Below are 23173 nucleotides of genomic sequence, written 5' to 3' on the forward strand. Positions count from 1 at the left end.
CTTGTTACAACATGTTAAATGTCAAATCAAAGTGTCCTTCATCTCCTCTATTTCTCTTTCTTTGGTCAGTTTATGGATGTGACCTATGCAAACAATGATGGCCAAGGTTCCAGAGGGCAGCATTCAGGGGCCTGGTGTTAACCATTTCTATATTAGGCTTTAAAAACTGCTTCTGTTTCTGTCCCAGACCAATATGCATTTACTTTCTCTCACTTAGCAGTACAGAGGACTGAAATCCAGCACGGCCCGCAATGTCCCCCTGCTCATGGAAGCTCATGTACAGGCCTGTATAAAGTTTACCAATGAACATCTGAATGATTCAGAGGAGAACTGGGTGAACGTGGTGACGTCATGAGATCACAATCAAGCTCTATGGCATCAACTCAACTCACATGTTTGGAGGAGGATGAATGCTGCTTGTGACCCCAAGAACACCATAACCTCCATCAAACATGGAGGTGGAAACATTATGCTTGGGGGTGTTTTTCTTCTAAGAGGACAGGACAACTTCACTGCATCAAGAGGTTAATGGATGGGGCCATGTACCTTCAAATCTTGGGTGAGAACTAGGGATCTACCGATTATCGGTTTGGACGAAATTATCGGCCTATATTCACGATTTTGGGCGTTATCGGTAGCGGCAATTACCTTGCCAATAATCCGATAATGCCCCGCCCCACGCACTGCCCCCACTGCACCGCGACTGGCCCCCCACCGACCCACCGCGCCGCCCCACCCCACCGCATCGCACCCCCCACTGCACCGCCCCGGCCCCAGTGCCTCCCCCATCCCCGGTTTTATAATTACCTGTTCCCGGGGGCGGGGTCCACGCTACTTCTGGCTCCTGCTGCATTACGCTGTGCGCAACGACGAGTGACGTGACATGACGCAACGCAACGTCACCGTCAGTGCGCACAGTGACAGCTCAGGAGCCACCGGAGCCAGATGTAGAGTGGACCCCGGGCCCCGGGAACAGGTAATTATAAAACCGGGGATGGGGGAAGAAATGGGGCCGGGGCGGTGCGGTGGGGGGTGCGATGCGGCGCGGTGGGAGTGGTAGGGGGCACTGAGTGGAGCGGTGCGGTAATAGGACTCAGGAGGACCCCAGGACAGGCAGGGGGAGAGAAGCAGGTAACGGTGGCGGCCTATGGCACTTCAAAAGCCGCGGCAGTTCATTGATTTAAAGCGCCCGCTTTAAATCAATGATCTGCAGCGGTGTAGCGGGGGGGGGGGGGGGATAAATAGCCGATAACTTATACCGGAATATCGGTATAAGTTATCTGCTATCGGCCCTAACCTCCACAGATTATCGGTATCGGTCCTAAAAAAAACTATATCGGTCGATCCCTAGTGAGAACCTCCTCTCCTCAGCCAGGCTATTGAAAATGGGTTGTGGATGGGAATTCCATTCCTTAACTGAAAAGACGCGGCCAAGGCAACAAACTCAAGAAGAAGCACCTTAAGGTCCTGAAGTGGCCCAGACAGTTTCCAGACCTAAATCCCAAGAAAATGAAGGATGCATCTAATGCCCTGTGCACTTGGGACCCATCCTCTCTAGCCACCACCTGCTCTTCTTGTAGTTCACACTGTGGCTACATGGGTTATCAGAGCTCATCTGGATCACGAGGTAAGTTATCTTTCCTAAATGACGTGTTCCTCTCCCTCTCTCACCAATCATTTTCATCTCTTTAAAGGGGTACTCCGGTGGAAAACTTTTTCTTTTTAATCAACTGGTGCCAGAAAGTTATAAAAAGTAAATTATTTTCTTTTTGGAACACAGAGTTCTCTGCTGACATTATGACCACATGGCTCTCTGCTGACATCTCTGTCCATTTTAGGAACTGTCCAGAGTAGGAGAAAATCCCCATAGAAAACATTTGCTGCTCTGGACAGTTCCTAAAATGCACAGAGATGTCAGCAGAGAGCACTGTGGTCATGATGTCAGCAGAGAGCACTGTGTTCCAAAAAGAAAATAATTTCCTCTGTTGTATTCAGCAGCTAGTAAGTACTGGAAGGATTAAGATTTTTTAATAGAAGTAATTTACAAATCTGTTTAACTTTCTGGCACCAGTTGATTAAAAAAATAAAGGTTTTCCACCGGAGTAACCCTTTAACCCTTTCCATTCTTTCCCTTTCCACTATTGTTGTAGCACCCCCATGACCCCTACATTCTGGCCTCTCCAGTTTATGTTAAAACACCCTGATGGTATTGAGACATTGGTTCTTATACTTAGCCCTCTCTGTCTCCTACATACTTGGATATGTTGACATGTTTACCCCAGTAGGAGGACTATATCCTCATGTGGGGTGCTACTACCTTGTTATAATTTACTCTCTATTGCGTTTAGAAACTTCAATAAAACTTGCTATAATTTTTTTTTTTAATGAAGGATGAATGAGGCTGCAAGGGAGCACATCCTCCTCATATGCGACTTAAGAGTTGACTTGTGTCGCCTAAAGTCACAGATATATGTGTAATGTCCCAGTACGGGATATGCATCTCACAGTCCTATCAGCTTGAATCCCTGTACATCCCCAGGGCTCACCTGCATTGTTCCCCTATAATCTGTATCATTTTATATTATGTATAAAGGAGCTTTGATATGGTCACATGGTTATTGATCACATGATAATGGTTGTCATATGTTAAAGTCACATGTTTTGTTACCCAGAGAGCACAGGTGACCAGATGACCCGTAGCTACCCTATGGGCTTCTTGCTCAGCCCCCCTTTATAAGAGGGGGAGGTACTATAATCTCTCTCTTATCCCACACTTTCTGCTGAGGTAAAGTCCAGTCCAGATATTTCAGAGCCAGTGTCCAGCACACCTGGCGAGGCCTCAAGCCTAAATTACAGCCACAAGTAAGTAAGTAAAGTCATCTCTGTCTGCTGTCACTATCTTGAGTCAAGTCTATTATAGTCAGTGTGGCTGTCCTATAGTCTGTGAAAGTCACTGCAAGTCCCAGCAAGCTATGAGGTCCCCTGTGTTACTGGTGACCTCTCTGGGATCCTGGCCTAGCTATAAAGACTTTACCATCTGTCTACCTCAGTAAAGCTACCATTAACCCTAACCTGGCCTTGGACTCTTATTTCCCCTGCCTAACTAGGACTAGCGATGCTACCGTTCGGGTGGTTCTCGGTAAAACCACGCCCTGGCATCACAAACATTTAGGGATTAACATCATCTGCCCCTGGGCTACAACATCTGCCCCATACACCTCTCATCGCACTCCAGTGGCGCACCACATATGTCCCAGCTCATGGTGACGGGTGCAAGGGTAGCCTCAGAGTTGCTGAACCCCTGAAGAGATTATAGGTATGGAGTCAGGGAGGCTAACTTCTATATAACTGTTTGTTGGGAATCACCATCAGAAGCTGTGATAGAATTTTGTGCCCCCTGTGGCATTGAGGCAGGTTCGAGGGCAATGATAGGGTGTATTTCCCTAGCTAACCCAGGAGAAACCTCCACGTGTGGCTTATTAATGAGGTAGCAGAAAGGGGAAGTAGCAGAAAGTGTGTTTAAAAGGAAGTCAGACAGAATAGTATGTGCTCTCCCCAGAAGACAGCAAGGTGGCTGTAGGGGGAGGCATTGGTCCTGGTGAGGAACACACAGCCACAGCTGTGAGTGGCCCCAACAGTGACGTGGCCAAGACTATGCTTGATCTGATATCTAGTGATGGATCCACAAGAAAAACAATGGATATAAAACACATGGAATTACTTCATAGAACACATCGGAAATTTTAGTTTTGGGTGGTGTTTGCCTTTAAATGAAAGCATGTGTAATAATGTCTTATTTTTTTACTTACAATACATTTTTATTGTTAAATTACTGAAATATCAGATTTATATCAAAGAATGTAACATGTGTAGTCAAAAAGAGGTATCAAATCAAAACAGACATAACGTAATATACTGGGTAATTATAACATCCCTACCCATAAAGAGGATGAAAATAACATGAAAAGAAGCTATAAATATAGACTAATAAATATTGAAATAAAAGGCCTCCTAGTTTTAAGTCCAGCTTTGATAATTTTAACTAGACATAATATAATGGAATATAAAGAGAGTAATCTTCGATCCTCTCACGACCTCTCCTGTGTTCTACCCTCATCCGTACTTTACACAACCTGTCCCCTCCATACATCTCTGACCTGATCTCCTGATACCGACCATTACATAATCTTGGATCCTCTCAAGACTTCCGTCTGTGCTTGCCTGCTGTACACACTTCACATAACCGTCTCTAAGACTTCCACCATACACTGCAACTCACTACCCAACCTCAACTGGCTCTCACCCATCAACACCCATCTCTTCATGAAAGCCTATGACCTACAAAAATCCTGCTGCCACTAACCTGGAAAGAATGCTAATTTCTTACAGATGACCAGCTAAATCCTTTATCTACTGTTTCCTTCCCCTTGTAGATTGTAAACCCTTGCAGGCAGGTCCCTCTCTCCCTCTATATCAGTCTATCATTTACTATATATATCCCATTTACTGTACCTGTATTTGTGTTATGTATTCTAATTCTTCTCATATGTAGAGATCCCTGCAACCAAGAGCAAAATATATGTACAGTAAATAAAAAATAAAAAAATAATAATTATAAAATTTGACCCATCATAAAGATATGCCCTAAAGGCATAGAAAAACCCAAAATATAAAGACGGAACATTCTTAAGGCTACACATCATGGAAGGGAAGCAAGAGGTAAAAGAGCAATATAGAGGTGAAAAAGGGAATAAATAAGAAGACAGGGGAACTGCTGTCTACACTTAGCTAAATTATACTTATAGGCTAAGGTACTACCAGGGAAAAGAAGGAAATCATTCAATTCGGCAACACGGTACTTCTAAAGATTTGAAATCTCATGGGAAGGGAATATTGGTACCAAGAAGATCAAGTATTGTTATAAAATTCTTCATGTCTTTGAATGATAGAAGTCAATTTGTTGATGACCATTATTCGAGAAAGTTTTAGTTTCACCAAATCAAACCTGACTGAAGCTCTCCTTTAGGGGCGCTATGGCAATCTACCTATCTGACATTTTCAGACTTTGTGAACTAAAGAATATATCTGAACCCAAAGCATCACAGTCTCGGGCACTCCCACGGTATTTGAGAATATAACTAAACCCAAAAGCACCGGTATTACTTTCAATCCCACTGTATTTAAAGGAATGTTCTGTCATCAGCCCATCCTTACAGCATGAGTGCCTTAAATTGTATATGAGTGTCTTCTGGACAATCAGGTTAACATTTTGCACACCTTTTTCATAAATTGGAAGATCATCAGAGATTTGGACATTTCTTTAGGTATGTCATCTCCTGAGATGTCCTTATTGAATGTGTTTCCTAAAGGTTAAGAGTTGCAGATTTGTATAATACAACACTAAATTACAGCCACCAGACTCCTTGCGTGAGATTTATCAAAACCAGTGTCGCGGAATAGTGGTGCAGTTGCCCATAGCAACCAATTAAAATAGCTTCATTTTTCACAGGCTTCGTTAAAAATCAAAGAAGCAATCCGATTGGTTGCTATGGGAAACTGCACCACTCTTCCACTACACAGGTTTTGATAAATATCCCTCTTTGTTCCTAATCAGTGGTTGACTCGTTGGAGGCTTAGAAACTTCCTTACGACTTTTAAGAACTTTCAGATTGGGAATTCCATTCCAGACACAAATTGTCTAAAGTATTACATTCTTGGGTTATATTTAGGGGTAACACTTTTACATATAATCTTTAGCTTCAAATATTTGTATGACTGAATATGTAGATTTTTCTTTAAAACTATCCTATAAAAAAAGCCTAAAGGAAAAATTCTAGAAAAAAATACAACACAAAAACATGTTCTGCTTTGAAAAATGCCACAAACCCCCAAACCTCTATATAACACCAAATACACAGTCCACATAAATTACTTACTGCAGGCTTTAGGCACTGTTATTTCAACAAACTTGCAGGATCTCCTCCTCTGTGTGTACAGTGTATAGAGACATAGAAGTGCAGGATCTCCTCCTCTGTGTGTACAGTGTACAGAGATATAGAGTGCAGGATCTCCTCCTCTGTGTGTACAGTGTATAGAGACATAAAAGTACAGGATCTCCTCCTCTGTGTGTACAGTGTATAGAGAAATAGAAGTACAGGATGTCCTCCTCTGTGTGTACAGTGTATAGAGACATAGACGTGCAGGATCTCCTCCTCTGTGTGTACTGTGTATAGAGACATAGAAGTGCAGGATCTCCTCCTCTGTGTGTACAGTGTATAGAGACATAGAAGTACAGGATCTCCTCCTCTGTGTGTACTGTGTATAGAGACATAGAAGTGCAGGATCTCCTCCTCTGTGTGTATAGTGTATAGAGACATAGAAGTACAGGATCTCCTCCTCTGTGTGTACAGTGTATAGAGATATAGAAGTGCAGGATCTCCTCGTGTGTGTACAGTGTATAGAGACATAGAAGTGCAGGATCTTCTCCTCTGTGTATATAGTTTATAGAGATATAGAATTGCAGGATCTCCTCCTCTGTGTGTACAGTGTATAAAGACATAGAAGTACAGGATCTCCTCCTCTGTGTGTACAGTGTATAGAGAAATAGAAGTACAGGATCTCCTCCTCTGTGTGTACAGTGTATAGAGATATAGAAGTGCAGGATCTCCTCCTCTGTGTGTACAGTGTATAGAGACATAGAAGTGCAGGATCTTCTCCTCTGTGTATACAGTGTATAGAGACATACAAGTGCAGGATCTCCTCCTTTGTGTGTACAATGTATAGAGATATAGAAGTGCAGGATCTCCTCATTTCTGTACAGTGTATAGAGACATAGAAGTACAGGATCTCCTCCTCTGTTTATACAGTGTATACAGACATGGTAGTGCAGGATCTCCTCCTCTGTGTGTACAGTGTATAGAGACATAGAAGTGCAGGATCTCCTCCTCTGTGTGTACAGTGTATAGAGCAGAGAAGTACAGGATCTCCTCCTCTGTGTGTACAGTGTATAGAGACATAGAAGTACAGGATCTCCTCCTCTGTGTGTACAGTGTATAGAGACATAGAAGTGCAGGATCTCCTCCTCTGTGTGTACAGTGTATAGAGCAGAGAAGTACAGGATCTCCTCCTCTGTGTGTACAGTGTATAGAGATATAGAAGTACAGGATCTCCTCCTCTGTGTACAGTGAATAGAGAAATAGAAGTGCAGGATTTCCTCCTTTGTGTGTGCAGTGTATAGAGATATAGAGATATTGAATTACAGTATCTCCTCCTCTGTGTGTGCAGTGTTAAGAGACAAAGAAGTATGGCAAACACAAGTGAATGGCAAATCCAATAGACATTAAAGGGGTTGTCCAGGAAAATACTTTTTTTTATAAATCAACTGGCTCCAGAAATGTAAACAGATTTCTAAATTACTTCTATTAAATTTTTTTAATCCTTTCAGTACTTATGAGCTGCTGAAGTTGAGTTGTTCTTTTCTGTCTAATTGCTCTCTGATGACACCTGTCTCGGGAACTGTCCAGAGTAGAAGAAAATCCCCATAGCAAACCTCTTCTATACAGTGTATATAGACATAGAAATACAGGATCTCCTTCTCTGTGTGTACAGTGTATAGAGACATAGAAGTGCAGGATCTTCTCCTCTGTGTATACAGTGTATAGAGACATAGAAGTGCAGGATCTCCTCCTCTGTGTATACAGTGTATAGAGACATAGAAGTGCAGGATCTCCTCCTTTGTGTGTACAGTGTATAGAGATATAGAAGAACAGGATCTCCTCCTCTGTGTATACAGTGTATACAGACATGGTAGTGCAGGATCTCCTCCTCTGTGTGTACAGTGTATAGAGACATAGAAGTGCAGAATCTCCTCCTCTGTGTGTACAGTGTATAGAGCAGAGAAGTGCAGGATCTCCTCCTCTGTGTGTACAGTGTATAGATATATAGAAGTGCAGGATCTCCTCCTTTGTGTGTACAGTGTATAGAGATATAGAAGTACAGGATCTCCTCCTCTGTGTATACAGTGTATACAGACATGGTAGTGCAGGATCTCCTCCTCTGTGTGTACAGTGTATAGAGACATAGAAGTGCAGGATCTCCTTCTTTGTGTGTACAGTGTATAGAGATATAGAAGTGCAGGATCTCCTCCTCTGTGTGTACAGTGTATAGAGATATAAAATTACAGTATCTCCTCCTCTGTGTGTGCAGTGTTAAGAGACAAAGAAGTATGGCAAACACAAGTGTATGGCAAATCCAATAGACATTAAAGGGGTTGTCCAGGAAAATACTTTTTTTTATAAATCAACTGGCTCCAGAAATGTAAACAGATTTCTAAATTACTTCTATTAAAAAATCTTAATCCTTTCAGTACTTATGAGCTGCTGAAGTTGAGTTGTTCTTTTCTGTCTAACTGCTCTCTAATGACACCTGTCTCGGGAACTGTCCAGAGTAGAAGAAAATCCCCATAGCAAACCTCTTCTACTCTGTGCAGTTCCTGAGACAAGCAGAGATGTCAGCAGAGAGCACAGAAAAGAACAACTCAACTTCAGCAGCTGATAATTATTGGAAGGATTAAGATTGTTTTATAGAATTAATTTACAAATCTGTTTAACTTTCTGGAGCCAGTTGATATAAAAAAAAAAAAAGAAAAAAAAGAAAAAAGTTTTTTCCTGGATAACCCCTTTAAGCTCATCAACTTTTTTAGAACTGCAAATTATAGATAAAGCCTTTTGAGCAGAAATTTGCAACAAAATACCATATACAAGTTATATAATGCCCAGACAAAAGTGCTGCACATCATATAGAAACACATGGCAGCTTATCCTGAAAAGTCACTTGACATGACATGTACGCTTCAAAGTAACATTTGAGGGTGGTGTTCATTTATATATATATATAAAAAAATGTTAAGAATGTCAATAAAAATGCCAGAAAATACACTGAAAAACCCTGTGTGTGAATCTAGGTTTAAGGATATTGAGCAGGCAGCAAATACTCCTGTTTTATGTGCAAACACAAGACCATAACCTGAACGCTTCCACCCTCTAAGTTGGAGATTCACAGCATGTCGCTTGCTTCTCCCTGCGGGAATATCATTTTTATGACTTTGCCTATCTCATTTCCTTACGATACATATCTTTTTCCGAAGAATACAAAAGTTATGACACCAGTTATAGCAATGACATTTATATAGGTGTTGGGATGTGTATATTAGTGTCACTTCAGTAATTAATATCCAAACCACGAAACAGAGATTAAACTTTTATTTTATGGCAATAATGTGGGAACATCAAATTAAGGCGACTCCTAGGAGAAACCTAAATGTTCATTGAGTCAACGCTGCGCTGGCTGATTCATTGAACAAACTTTAGAGGGGCCTGGATGTCTTATCTGGAAAGATATAGGCCCAGATTTTACCAAGGTCGTGCTCTTTTTTTGAGCTTGGTGTAAAACTTTCTAAAAAGTGTGTCAAATTCATAATAAATATGGTGCGCCAATTTTTACAAAAATGTTTCCATGCAAATTGCCTCAAAATGTGCATTTACAGTAATGAGTCTAGGCCATAATATCACAAGTTACTATGTAAGTTGGATTAGATTTCTGGTCAGGGTTATCTAGGAATAGAAAAAACATAGCTAAAATCTTCCAAAAACAGCGCAACACCTGTCCTCAGGTTGTGTGTGGTATTACAATTTGGTTCAATTTTCTTTGATGGAACTGGCCAACCATACCACACACAACCTGTGTTTGGAAGATTTTAGCTCTATCTATCTCATATCTATCTATCTATCTATCTATCATCTATCTATCTATATATCTATCTCATATCTATTTATCTATCTATCTCATATCTATCTATCTCATATCTATCTATCTATCTATCTATCTATCATCTATCTATCTTATATCTATCTATCTCATATCTATCTATCTCATTTCTATCTATCTCATATCTATCTCATATCTATCTATTTATCTATAAAAAGAAGGGATGACCGCAGCACTCCAACACGTAAAAAAAAGTGTCTTTATTCCATGAACAAAACTTGGTGCGACGTTTCGGTGTCCTCACAACACCATTCTCAAGCTATCTATCTATCTCATATCTATCTATCTTTTTGTCTATATGTGTATGTATCTGTCTATCTATCTGTTTGTTTTTTTTTTGCTATCTATCTATCTATCTACAGGGTGAGCCATTTATATGGATACACCTTAATAAAATGGGAATGGTTGGTGATATTAACTTCCTGTTTGTGGCACATTAGTATATGGTGACCATGGCGGCCATTTTGAAGTCGGACATTTTTAATCCAACTTTGGTTTTTCCAATAGGAAAAGGGTCATGTTACACATCCAACATATTGGGAATTTCACGAGAAAAACAATCATGTGCTTGGTTTTAAAATAACTTTATTATTTAATGTGTTATTTACAAGTTTCTGACCACTTATAAAATGTGTTCAATGTGCTGCCCATTGTGTTGGATTGTCAATGCAACCCTCTTCTCCCACTCTTCTCACACTGATAGCAACACCGCAGGGGAAATGCTAGCACAGGCTTACAGTATCCGTAGTTTCAGGTGCTGCACATCTCGTATCTTCACAGCATAGACAATGGGCTTCAGATGACCCCAAAGATAAAATTCTAAGGGGGTCAGATCGGGAGACCTTGGGGGCCATTCAACTGGCTCACGACGACCAATCCACTTTCCAGGAAACTGTTCATCTAGGAATGCTCGGACCTGACACCCATAATGTGGTGGTCACCATCTTGCTGGAAAAACTCAGGGAACGTGCCAGCTTCAGTGCATAAAGAGGGAAACACATCCTCATGTAGCAATTTCGCATATCCAGTGGCCTTGAGGTTTCCATTGATGAAGAATGGCCCCACTATCTTTGTACTACATATATCACACCATACCATCAATTTTTGTGTTCCAACAGTCTTGGAGGGATCTATCCAATGTGGGTTAGTGTCAGACCAATAGCGGTGGTTTTGTTTGTTAACTTCACCATTCACATAAAAGTTTGCCTCATCACTGAACAAAATCTTCTGTGTAAACTGAGGGTCTGTCCATTCTGCAGCACCTGAAACTACGGACACTGGAAGCCTGTGCTAGCATTTCTCCTGCGGTGTATATAGTAGTATATAGCAGTGTATACAGATACTGGAAGCCTGTGCTAGCATTTCTCCTGCGGTGTATATAGTAGTATATAGCAGTGTGTATGGATACTGGAAGCCTGTGCTAGCATTTCTCCTGTGGTGTATATAGTAGTATATAGCAGTGTATACAGATACTGGAAGCCTGTGCTAGCATTTCTCTTGCGGTGTATATAGTAGTATATAGCAGTGTATACGGATACTGGAAGCCTGTGCTAGCATTTCTCCTGCGGTGTATATAGTAGTATATAGCAGTGTATACGGATACTGGAAGCCTGTGCTAGCATTTCTTCTGCGGTGTATATAGTAGTATATAGCAGTGCATATGGATACTGGAAGCCTGTGCTAGCATTTCTCCTGCGGTGTATATAGTAGTATATACCAGTGTATATGGATACTGGAAGCCTGTGCTAGCATTTCTCCTGCAGTGTATATACTAGTATATAGCAGTGTATACGGATACTGGAAGCCTGTGCTAGCATTTCTTCTGCGGTGTATATAGTAGTATATAGCAGTGTATACGGATACTGGAAGCCTGTGCTAGCATTTCTCCTGCGGTGTATATAGTAGTATATAGCAGTGTATACGGATACTGGAAGCCTGTGCTAGCATTTCTCCTGCGGTGTATATAGTAGTATATAGCAGTGCATACGGATACTGGAAGCCTGTGCTAGCATTTCTCCTGCGGTGTTGCTATCAGTGTGTGAAGAGTGGGAGAAGAGGGTTGTATTGACAATCCAACACAATGGGCAGCACATTGAACACATTTTATAAGTGGTCAGAAACTTGTAAATAACTCATGAAAGAATAAAGTTACGTTAAAACCAAACACATCATTGTTTTTCTTGTGAAATTATTAATAAGTTTGATGTGTCACATGACCCTCTTCAAAATGGCCACCATGGTCACCACCCATCTTGAAAACCTCCCCCCCCCCCCTCACATATACTAATGTGCCACAAACAGGAAGTTTATATCACCAACCATTCCCATTTTATTAAGGTGAATCCATATACATGGCCCACCCTCTATATATCTATCTCATATCTATCTATCTATCTATCTATCTATCAACTATTGTAGTTTTGCAACAGCTGGAGGTACCCTGGTTGGGAGACACTGGTATACAGAGTCACCCACAGCTTATTTTTAAACCAAACTATATAACAATGTTGCATTTTAGTAATTTCTCAATTATTTTATTCATTCATCTTTTGATTTAAATCTAGTACCAATGGAAGTCTATGGGACTCTTCTCTATGCCTGTATGACTGCAAATTTACACTCACAAATATAGAATTTTGTGACAGAATTGAACCATTGTGTATTATTTTACCATTACTTCTAGAGGAGAACAGCTCTAAAATGTATTTCCATACAGAGGCATCATATAGCAACATAACATGGAGCCACAGGGACATTGAGGGGAGATTTATCAAAACCTGTCCAGAGGAAAAGTTGACCAGTTGCCCATAACAACCAATCAGATCTCTTCTCTCATTTTGGAAAAAGCCTCTGAAAAATGAAAGAAGCGATCTGATCGGTTGCTATGGGCAACTAGCCAGCTTTTCCTCTGCACAGGTTTTGTAAATCTCCTCAATTGTGTGCCAGGTTCATGTCTCTTAATACTGAAATGGTCAATATAAAAGTATGTGCACGCGGCGGAATTTCGGCCATTTCCCCAGAAGTTCCGTTCAGCAAAATTTGCTAAATGGAATTATGGAATTCTGCCACAATTTGGCCAGAATTTCTATGTTCTCAGAACACAGAGTTACGCGAAATACAAGTTCCATTGATTTTTAAGGGATTCCACAAAATATAAGACTGTTCTATGGAAAGCAGAATCTCCGCAACGGAATGCCTGCCGCAGAAACTCTGCTGTCTGAGTGGGGCAGCGGAATCCCATTCTAATCAATAGACAGTAAATTATGGTGGAATTTCCGGTGGAATTCTTCTGCAGAATACCGCATGGAAATTTCACCGTGTGAACATACCCTGAAGCCACTTCCAGGCACTAGGACTGCACGGAAGTACAGCATCTCATAGACAGCAATGCATTTCCAAGCGGAATCCACAGAAAGAATAGACACAATTGCCCTTTCTGCGGACGCCAGAATCAGGATTTCCACGGCAGAATTCCGCTATGTGCACAATGCCGCAGAATCCCATTAAAATCAAAGGGACTTTGCTGCAGAGGAATTTCGGAGCAGAATGTTACCGTGGGATTCTGCTCTGAAACTCTGCTATGTGAACATGGCCTCATACAGTATTATGAAGGAATATGATTTACATATTATGTAATTACGATGACAGAATGCAAATAAAGAGAATATGGTCCATTTCCAATACAATGGAATAAATAGTGGAATAGCTAACAAAACCCGGGGAAGGATCTGCTTCTAATTCTCCCTAATTTCATTTCATTCCGACCTCTTTGTTTTCTGTCGTCATGTAACATTTACTCATCGACTCCATTCATCTAATTCATCACGGGGCCAATGAGTGTTGTTGACTTGTCTCCAGCGTGCTGTCTGCTCTGGATATATACACAGAAGAGATATGCACAGTATACACGAGCAAATGCAATATAATGTATTTATTGTTGCTGTCATCACTTGTTTTACCAACCAGTCTGCATTAAATACATTTCTAAAATGTTGCTTTTTTATATGGCCTCATAAACAGAGCGAACAGCTGTCAAAACCCAAAACTATTAATTTGCACCTGCTCCATAAAGAATATGAGAAATATGGTCAACATATGGCAGACATGTTACAGCTTCAACCTGTATAACCTTTCGTAAAAACCATGAACTTACAACATCAACGTCAGTGGATCAGATTCCTTTACGTCTATTTCAAATATTTCTCAAAATTAATTTTTACAGAATTATTTTTCACAGTATTATTTTTTGCAGGCACACATAATGAATATGTAGTATATGCACACACTCACACTCACACACACACACGCACACACACAGAACCATAGAGCAGTACCTGTAGCATATTTAGCACCCCAGCACAAAACCTTAGGATCTCAATGTTCGGCATTTCTGACCCTTGTTATTCCTGTGTACCTGACCTGACCATCTGTGATCCAACCTCTGCTTGTGTCTTGACCCTGCTTTTGCCTCCTGACTTTGTACTGCGCTATCTACCTGGATTGATCCTGGCTTGTTTTGACTCTGTTGTTGTTTCTGATTCTGTGCTATGCTTCCCTCTAGGTTTTAACTCTGTAGCCTGATTTGATTTCACCTTTGCTAATTAAGCACCTATTTTGCCTGAATGTTGCTGACCTGGCCTGCCTGACTTTCCTGACAGCACTTAGACCAGTATAGAAGCCGTTGCTGAATTGGGAGCCGACATTCAGGGTGGATGGTCCAAGTGGATAAGGGGGGTGTTTTGGGGTGAACACAAGTGTGCACTGTCTCTTGCCCTTGTTGTGACACCTTTAATATTCGTCCCGATTCCCTTATACACACTTGTACGAACACTCATGTGTTTTCAGCAGAGAAAGGAGAGAAAGCTGTTGCCAGACAACTCTGGTGGTGGCTTAGTTTATGGCAGAAAGAAAGTTGGTCAATATGGTTGGCAACAATGACTGCCTCATACATTAGGGAAAAAACTTTGGAGAATGTTTAAGGTATATGCAGGGCCGGATTAACATAGGGGTGGATGGAGCTGCAGCTCCAGGCCCCTAGGTTAAAAATAGACCCAGATGGACTTGTCCCCAGGCAAGCGAACACTACTTTCAACTATATATGCCCTCACGCATATGATTGAAAACTGCCTGTCAGACAGTGAACTTGGCTCCCTCTCAACCTGTCTACCAACCCACCTGGCTGCCTACCTATTCACCTGGCTCCCTCCCTACCTATCTACCTACCCACCTGTCTCCCTATCTACCTCCCCACTTAGTTGCCTACCTGCCTACACACCTAGCTCCCTTCCTACCTACATACCAAACTAACAGGCTGTCTATTTATCTACCCACCTGGCTGTGTACCTGCTCACCTGGCTCCCTATCTACCTAGCCACCTGGCTGCCTACTCACCTGGCTCCCTCCCTACCTATCTACCTAACTAACTGACTGTCTATTTACCTACCCCCCTGGCTGCTTACCTGCCTACTCACTTGCCTCCCTATCTACCTAACTAACTGGCTGTCTATATACCTAACAAAAGGGGGGTTGCTGCCTACTTACCTGGCTCTCTCCCTACTTATCTACCTATCCACCTTGCTGCCTACTCACCTGGCTCCCTCCCTACATATCTACCTATCCAACTGGCTGCCTACATGCCTGCTCACCTGGCTTCCTCCCTACCTATATACCTAACTAATTGGCTATTTACCTACCCACCTGGCTGCCTACCTGCCCACTCACCTGGCGCTCTATCTACCTTACTAATGGTCGGTATATTTACCTACCTACCTGCCTTCCTACTTGCAGGTAGGTAGGTAAATATACATGCATGAAAGAGGTAAGAAAAAAAAAACTTATAAAGCAGCAGTATACAGAAAATGGGTATATATATATATATATATATATATATATATATATATATATATATGGACCTATAGTATCATGCTAGTGTGCAGCCATGTACATGCCAGATCATTACCCAAGTTACCCACTACTATGCGTTTAGCCACACAGGCTTTGTCCAGGACCCCGTTTCTACTGCTGCTTTATATTTTTCTTGCCCCTTTCATGCATGTATTAGGGCATTTGTATGTGTACACCTATGGGTACTTCCCCCTCCCCAGTTTCCATCTTTTTCTTCTATTCTCCTTGTAATTTTTATTGGTTTTGGAAATGAAATGAAGAATATATATTTTTCCCTATAGTCCATATTAGTGGTTTGTTCTTTTTTGATAAGTAATTTACATTTGTATACCATTGATTTTTCAGTCACTAAGGTGTATGATTCCCGGGCTTTTTTTTTTTGGTGATTTTCTGTTCAGTCTTGTTTCCTCCTGACCTGTTTATTCTCATCAGTATAGTGTTCTGACTTCAGGTACCTATTCACTCACCCTTATTCCTGGAAAATTTGCCAATATATCTTCCCGGAAATCTGTTTTGTCATTACTCTTATACCTGCTGTATTACTTTGATCCAGAACCTGTTAGTCAGTTCTCTATATACCTAACAGGATATCTTCCTGATACCTATTCATTAGTACTTTGCATACCTGCTATTAAATACTACCTTAGCTACCTTTGAAATTGAAAGGGCCAGTGCACCCATAATTAGTAAGTGCACCTGAACACTACATTATAAATTCCTCCACCTCCCACACATCCCTGCCGGATCTTTAGTGCTCATTGCCTAAGAGAAAGCGTTCCCATTGCCTGTTTTGCCTACCTGTGTTACCAGACTTCCTTGCTACATTTTTTTGACTATGAACCTTTTGCCGCCTGCCTTGACCTTCTGCTACATTGACTACGCCTTTGTCTCATCCTCCTGTACCTCGCCTTGCCCAGTACCTGTGTGGTCGATCAGTATTGGGGTAGCGACCTGGGTGCCGCCTGCCGCAGCAAATCCATCCTGCCTTGCCGCGGGCTCTGGTAAAGACCAGCGGCACCTTAGACTCCGCTCCTCGATACGGTCTGAGTCATCAGCCACACAGGTAGAGGATCCACTATCTTCTCCGTGACATCCACATCCAGGTATGTGACACTGGGTGAGCTCAGGGCCGCACTTATGGTCTGCCTTACTAAAATGGATTGTATTGTCTAGGCTGGACCAGGAGAGATATGTATGGCATTAAATTTACGCACCCCTTAGCTGCCACTAACTTTTTAAGCAAATCAGAAAACCCCTTTAATACACTTGGGGCATCTTTCTTACCTTTAACACACCAGACTTTAAAATCTACGCCAGCTATGAACTGGAGGGAATTTCTGGCATAATTTATCCCAGGGGCAGGGCACAAGCCCTAAAGCCTCAATCCCCCCTAAAAAAAAATTTTTAATAATACAAAGTGACGCAGTTCAAATGTTGGCCATTTTCAAAGGTACCGACGTACAGAATTCTAACAGTTCTAAAATAAAGCCAGCTAACGAATACATGCATTTGTTTTCTATTATTCTGTGGATTTCTATTTGTGTATTACAATGCATTAATCAGTAACCATATAGCATCTATATTTGCATAGTTTACCTACTTGGCCATCATCTTGGCCTAACTATCTTATTTCATGTGGATGACTCACGTATAGAGAAGTAATGTTTTCGCCTTCTGGTTCGGGATATAGAGTAGATATCCTCAGAGCCGCATAATATTTTGATGTGAGTCTAATTCCAAACATTGACATTGATTTCTGTACACCGACACAATGTATTGTAATCAAAGAACCAGACCCATCCAGACTTCTAATAAAAGCAGCTTGAGATTTCTGGTTTGGATCAAGAAATGACAAGGAAAGAAATGTTGCACAGAAGAAGAATTGGGATGAAGTTGCCAAAAACTGACATCTTGCAAATAATACGTACATAAAAATTCTGATCGGCAACCACATAATAATAATAATCTGATTGGCACCAAGACAATATCGCTTGTTGCCAAAAGAAATGGTACAAATGCTGAATCACAAATAGATCATGTTCCTAGGTAACCTACAATCCAGATCGGTTTTAATTAATATTTTAATTGAATTGTACAGTTCATTGGGAAATACATTTTTTTTAACCTATTTAGTAAATGGAGGGGGACTCACACGTTTTTCCTTTTAGAAGCTAAGTTGACATTTCAATTCTGCAAAATTCACATTGTTCATACCAGTAGGGTGCTGCCATGTGTAATATGTGTCGGCATAACTAGGTTGAAGATTAAATGTATCCAAAATGCTGCATTTGTGGGTGGGTGGGGGGGGGCTGGTTGGGGTATGGGGTGTTTGAAGTGGGTGGGGGGTTGTTGCAGGCATCAAGAAGTTATTTTGCCTAGGAGGATGTGTATAAAAATTGCCTTTCAGTTCTCCTGACGTCTGTTTTTGTAATACAATCCCTTCCACAGGAAGTGCATCCATAAATTGATATATAGCCATTGTCATTAGCAAGTGTACATTGGGCATTCCCAATACAGCATCAGCTTGTATACAGATATACCCTATTGACAAGGAGAATTTTAATACAGTGTTCCCTCAAGTTACAATATTAAGTGGTTCTAGGGCGACCCTTGTATCTTAAGACTGTAACTTTGTGAAAACCTTATAATTAGTTCTGAAGCCGCCAAAATAGGAGAAATTGAGGATCTGCTGGGAGCTGTAAATCACTGTCTATGTAGAGGACAGGAGCTTCTTCAGGGTCCTGTACAGTACACAGAGTGTCCCAAAAAAGTACAATGGAGCCGCCCTCACCTGGTGTCCAAAGGAGCAGCTAACCCTGGCACAGGTAAAGAGGAGTACAGAACATGTAGTACCTCCCTGTACTGTAGGGAGCGCTACCAGACAGACAGTCAGTGCATACACTTCAGTAATACAGGGGTTTTACCAGTAAATGTCCATTCCGATTGGTCAGTTCTTCCAGCCATTGACACGTTTCGCAGATTTGGACTGTCTGTAAAATGTTATGTTTATTCAACTTTCAAGCTACAATGTTTCCGGAAAAGATAGAAAATACTGTAACCTGAGGCCATTGTTTGTACCCATTTGTCAATGTAATGTATGCATGATCAATAGAGGAACAACTTAAAGCAGATTTTTAAGAAAAGACATCCAAAGAAATGTTGTTTCTACAAGTTTTTACCAAGTCAGACAATGGCCCTGATTAACTATTGTAAACCCGACATGATTTGTCTGGTCGTGCACCAGATTCTGGCACATTGTACCAGAAAATTCTGTCTGCGCCAGAATTTGTGCCAAAAATTCTGTCTGTGCCAGAATTCTGCCTGCACCAGAAATGAAAAACCCGACCAACTCTCCATTTTACAGAGAAAACCTGAAAAAGGGGCATGTCTGTTGTGAAAAGGGGGCATGGTCACAAAAAGGGGCGTGTGCCCACCATTTTTACAAAAACCCATCATATTTACTAAGGTTTCCAGAGAAAATGTGGTGGATCTGAGTTGAGGAAAACCCTACAGATCAGAGCAAGAGTAAAAAAAAAAAAAAAAAAATGTAGGGAAAAGTGCAAAATGTAGGGAAAGCTTAGTAAATACGGTGGAAAAAAAAGTTGTAGAAAATTAAAGGGGTATTCCAGGCAAAACATATATATATATATATATATATATATATATATATATATATATATATATATATATATCAACTGGCTCCGGAAAGTTAAACAGATTTGTAAATTACTTCTATTAAAAAATCTTAATCCTTCCAATAGTTATTAGCTTCTGAAGTTTTCTGTCTAACTGCTCAATGATGATGTCACGTCCCGGGAGCTGTGCATGATGGGAGAATATCCCCATAGGAACTGCACAGTTCCCGGGACGTGAGTCATCAGAGAGTAGTTAGACAGAAAACAACAACTTAACTTCAGAGGCTAATAACTATTGGAAGGATTAAGATTTATTAATAGAAGTAATTTACAAATCTGTTTAACTTTCCGGAGCCAGTTGATATATAAAAAAAAAGTTTTGGCCTGGAATATCCCTTTAAAACCCACAAGGAAAACTACACTCCACTCTTTTTTTTAAATAAACTGGTGCCAGAAAAGTAAACAGATTTGTAAATGACTTCTATTTAAAAATCTTAATCCTTCCAGTACTTATTAGCAGCTGTATACTACAGAGGAAGTTCTTTTCTTTTAAAAAAAATGTTTTGTCTTGTCCGCAGTGCTCTCTGCTGACATCTCTGTACGTGTCAGAGAAGCAGCATATGTTTACTATGGGGATTTTCTCCTGCTCTGGACAGTTCCTGATACGGGCATCAGGTGTCAGCAGAGAGCACTGTGGACAAGACAAAAATAAATTCAAAAAGAAAAGAATTTCCTCTGTAGCATACAGCTGCTAATAAGTACTGGAAGGACAATTTTTTTTTAATAGAAGTAATTTACAAATCTGTTTAACTTTCTGGGACTAGTTGATTTAAAAAAAAATGTTTTCCACCAGAGTACCCCTTTAAGGATTTATGGAGTAGGCCTCAGCTGATTGCGGCACATACCGCACAGGTAGGTTTAGTGTTAGGTCCCGTGCCACTTGAGAAACCTTGGCGTTGGTGTGCGGACTCAGGTATGTCCTTCATATAAGGATATCCTGGCTAATGTCTACACTTTTACATAATTTTGAGGGTTAGCCATATGTTACTGTTTATAACTGCCAAAGTAGTGCACCTGAATTTATGTATTACTCAGCTAATTGCTGTGGCTGAGAGCAGTTTCTAATAGTCAGCATGTGGTGATCCCCGGGAGTGCCTATTAACCCTTTAGATTGCTGCTGTCAAAGCTTCAAAGCTGACAGCAGGGTCTAAATAGACATTTAAATGGACCCTGGTAGTCTAGTGCGGTCGACCAAGCCCCCCCCCCCAATCACAGTGTGATCATGGGGGGGGGGGGGAGACGTGGTCGTGGGTGGCAGATCTACTGCAGAGGTAGCTGAAAGGCTTACCTGTCCTATCTGCTCGTCCATAGCTCTAGGATTGACAGAGCCTCTCTGCAGCAGGCTCTATCTATCAAGCACAGAGCACACAGATCAATGTAGTTCTATGGAACTGCATTGATCTGTGTGAGGAATCCAATGACTTCTCCTAAAACTAATAAAGTAAAAAAAAAAGGTTTAACCCACATATATTAGCCCCTTCTATATCAGAAGTTGAAATCACCCCCTTTTCCCATTTTCATATAAAAAAATATGTAAACATAATTAAAAAAAACATATTTGGTATTGTTGCCTGCGTAATTGTCTGAACTATTACAACATAACAGTATTTATCCCGTATGGTGAATGTTGTAAGGGTAAAAACTGTAGTTCAGCAAAGAGTTAAACCACACGCCATGCCCCATCATTGCCCTCTATACACCTGTACCCCTCTTACAAGCTTAACACTTTCAGAGCTTTACAAGGGCCTCCAGTAAGTAAACTTCCCCTGTGTAATCAGAGGTCAAGTCCTAGAGAAAAAAAAGTGTAGGGACTCACCAAAGTTTTCCACTCAAGGGCTGGTCCTGCAGGACTCCTGCTAAGGGGAACAGTGCTCCTGCTCTTGAAAAAGTGCAGGAACTCCATTCCCATGTGTTCCTGCAAGACTTGAGCCCTGTGTGTCATACTTGCACAATAAGGAATTCTTGCAAATCTACAACCCCTATCATGTCCTGACATTTGAACTCCGGGCATCATGGGAGTTGTACATTTTTTTTATTTTTTTTATTTTTTACACAACAGCCACAGACTGGAGATCACTGCTCTACACGCAAAAAGTTATTTTCAGCTATTTACATTTGATTCTACTTCACATTTCCTCTTCCTTATCTCTTTTAATCTGGATGCTGAGCTGTATATTAAGTCATCCGTATCCCCCGGTATTAGTATAAAGTACACAGTAAGCATAGTACATTGATTGACTGCGGAAACCATTGTACATACCAGGTAGGTTCCCATTTATAGCCCTATGTGAATTATACCCTTCATCACTTGACTTATGAATAAAAAAGTTTTGCCTTTGATGTGGAATGAAGTAATTCCCCCTTAGAACCCTTCCACCCGGGAGATACCATTAGATTAGATTAGTAACAGTAATTAGTGGTTAATGTGCTGTGGCCATGAAGAAGAAGAATTCCACATGAGAGGCACCGGCTCGGAACACTACATGCACATTTCCATTGACTCATGTTACTCAGGTTCAGCTCTGACATCATTCTGCAAAAAGTGCCCTGAAGCTGAATGTTAAAATAACCCTGGAAATTTTTGGAAGGGCTGCATGGTATAAGCCCCCTCCTCCTCTTGTCACATTGGTTTGTTCCAAAAATGAAAAAAATAAATAAAATAAAGATCAACATACGATGCTTTTTTATGTCGGGGCCATCGCATAAACGGCTATCCGGCAGCGCAGACTGCTTCAGCTGCCACCGGATAGCCGTTTACGGTGCCCCGTGAGCTCCGGTTATGTCTCCTACCTGTCCTCGGGGCAAAAGGTGCATCCTCTTCGGGATCCCTGCATCATCGGCGCTCTCCATCGTCGTCATCACGTCGCTGTGCACGCCGTCCGGTCATCCAATAGGAGCGGCGTGCGTAGCAACGTGATGGCGGCGACGGAGAGCGAGGATGCCGGGGAAGCAGAGGCCTTGCCTGAGCGTCGAGGACACCTCGGGGACGCGGCGACATCGATGGAAGGCGACATCCCGGGCAGCGGTGACGAGCGGTGACGTTACGGAGCGGCGGGGACAGGTGAGTACAACTTCCTCTAACAGTGGTCTACAACCTGCGGACCTCCAGATGTGGCAAAACTACAACACCCAGCATGCCGGACAGCCAACGGCTGTCCGGGCATGCTGGGTGATGTAGTTTTTCAACATCTGGAGGTCCGCAGGTTGTACACAACTGTCCTATACTTTACATTGCACGGATCCCTCAACATATGATGGTTTCAACAAATGATGGTCCGTTTGGAACGGATTACCATCGTATGTTGAGGGACCACTGTATATATATATATATATATATATATATATATATATATATATATATATATATATAATTGGCAGCTATGAGGAGCTTTACTTACATATGTGCTGGGTTTCTATTTCAGGCCGGCTGTTGCTGGGCAGGATGAAATCAACAGCTGATTGGTCCCTGGGGATCCGGCGGGAATGGAACCAGCTCCATTCCCGCAGCTCAGTCGGCGTGTCAAGAACCAAGAAGCGTGCCCGCCCTCCCTCCCTCGTCACGGTCTGTCTTGAGGGGCGTCACCCCGTTTTATTATCGGGGTTGGACAGTTTAATTTTTTCTATTTCTTTATTATTAATTTATTACTCTGGTTTTAATTAACATGGGGTGTCACCCAGATTGGTCTGGACAGTTTTATTTTAGTAGTAAATCTGAGGTTTAAGTTATATGGTTATTTTCAGCTTTGGCT

This window comes from Hyla sarda, chromosome 3 (genome assembly GCF_029499605.1).
Source record: "Hyla sarda isolate aHylSar1 chromosome 3, aHylSar1.hap1, whole genome shotgun sequence".
Taxonomy (NCBI): Eukaryota; Metazoa; Chordata; class Amphibia; order Anura; family Hylidae; genus Hyla; species Hyla sarda.